We start from the raw sequence: 2,368 nt of genomic DNA, 5'->3' as shown, positions 1-2,368 counted from the left end.
TTTGGGGGCGAAGCGCCAACATATTATACACAAACATTTTGTAAAACATGCCAGGAGAAATTAGTGAACTACCAGTGACCTTTGGGATGCTGTATCCAGACCCCTGTGTTGGAGCACAGAGGGGATAGGCCTACCTGTGGGGCTCTGGTGAAACCAATGGCCAGGGTAACAAGAGCACATCTAGGTATCCCAATAACAGATCAATTGGAAGGAATTAAGAAGAGAGACACAAAAATTATTAAAGATCCTGGTTTATTCCTGGTCTTGTGGGCACTGCCACAATACAAATAGGACAGAATTAGTAACGAAAGGGCCCATGAGAAAGATGAAAAGCAATAAATATGAATCTGAGACCTCTCTACCGTTATAGGTACCATGTGGGTCCTGAGGAGGGAGCAGGGCTATTTATGGTAGACCAAATAATTTAGCTAAAAAAAGTAGTGGGACATCCTCTGGTCCGGTGGATAAGACCCTAGCCTGGGTCCCAGGAAATCAGTGTTGTAATTCAGGCTCTTCCACTGACCTACTACATGGCCTTGGGTGAGTCACTTCTCAATTTTCTTCCTTTCCCCTCCTTTCCTGGGCTATTTTCACTGAAAGATTTCTGTAGAGAGAAACTGCCTCTCACTGTGTCTTGGCTAGGAGTTTTCTGTGCTACTGCAGGACTGTCCAACTCCAGAGTGGCTGCATTCTATGCAGGGACCCCTCTACACTGTACTGCAGCACACCATGCCATACCACTCAGATGTCACCCTATTTCATGGGAGCCCCAGGCACCTGAAAGCTGCAGGGTCCCTGGGCCCTGTGGGCTGTGCTGCCTTGTCTGACCCCCAGGGATGGGAGCAGGAAGCAGAAGCTGGAGGAGGGAGGGAGAGCCCATAGACGCTAGTGGCAGCAGTAGTAGCTGAAGCTGTGCCGGAGGCAGTGCTTATGCAGGAACCTGTGGGCCCCAGATTAGTTCCTCATCTTGTGGGCCATGAGTTGGACAGCTCTGTGCTATTGCTTTACGAACAGTAATATTAGGAGCAACACATGAACTGAGGGAAGATAATTATAGGGGCAAAAGGAGAGGGCTGGCGGACAGAAGCAAGGCAAGGATCAGAGGAAGATAAATATTTGGTATAAATGGCTTGAGGGGCTGTAGCTTTGGGGTAATAGGTGAGACAAGAGGAGATCTGTACAGGAAAAATGGGTAGACTCTGGGCTACAGCTACAGGGGCCATGGGATGAAATTTACAAAAGCAATATCCTCTGAATAGCAAAGAAAGCTCCTACAAGTGAGATCTTTCAGACTACGAAACACTCACCCACAGGAATTAATAGAAGCTCCATCCCATGAGTCATTTGGACAGCCCTGATTTACAATATCCTATATGTCCCTTTGTTACCCAGATGGAACACATCTCCCCACATGACCACCCGTAGATACATTTCAGGCTGCTTCCTGCACCGGTTTCACACAGGCTAGGCTGGTTACAGTGCAAACAGCCCGTGTTTGCTCATGTGTTTTGGGGCATGTTGTGGTATTTGCACTGTACACAACCAGGCAACTTGTTTGCAAAGTTATTTTGTAGAAATTTGTAGCAAAATCCAGGGCAGAATGTTATGTCCAAGTGAGTCAGTGTATTGTAACAACACTACAGGTCCCTCTCAAGTCAGACTTGTCTCACAGAGACAATACCAAGGTCTGATCAATGTTGTGGTGTTGTGTGCTGCCACGTTTTACTACCCTGATAACCCTGCTAATGATGGGCCTGGTGACTGATGGCTTGTCCTCATGCTGTCTGGGGTAATACATGATGATCCGTTCACAGCATTCACAGTCAGCTTCAATCAGTACAGTTGTGCACAACACTTCCCCAGGCCCAGGAGAGCCACTCTTGTGGGAACACCCAATTCTTTGCATTATGCCACTTGAGAGCCTTAGCCAAGATGGTGAATAGTGATGCAGTTCAGTCTGGTGTCTCCTAGCTGACCGATAGTGAGGGACAGCTGGAGCTCCACCTGCCATGGAAACCAAGCACAGAGCTGTCTAAGAGAACAGTGAAAGCCCTGAATAGGGGTGTACAGTCCTTTACTTCCCAAAGATTTCCTTCTTCACCTTCTTTCTCCTTCCCTATATTACTCATTTTGTTCCGCACCAACTCTGTTAGGGAAAGGGAGGGAGGTTTCTGAAGGACAGCTTTTAAATCAAGAGGCTCAGACAGGAAAATCTTGCAGGCAAGCTCTTGCAGCACTCTCGCAGCAAGCTAAGAAAGTATGGGCTGGATGGATGGACTGTAAGGTGGATAGAAAACTGGCTGGAGCATCGGGCTCAGAGAGTAGTAATCAACAACTTGATGTCTAGTTGGCAGCCAGTATCAAGTGG

The sequence above is a fragment of the Gavialis gangeticus genome, unplaced genomic scaffold, assembly GCF_001723915.1.
Source record: "Gavialis gangeticus isolate Ggan-Ray unplaced genomic scaffold, GavGan_comp1, whole genome shotgun sequence".
NCBI classification, from domain to species: domain Eukaryota; kingdom Metazoa; phylum Chordata; order Crocodylia; family Gavialidae; genus Gavialis; species Gavialis gangeticus.
The sequence above is the reverse complement of the archived record's forward strand: the minus strand, read 5'-3'. Positions refer to the sequence as shown.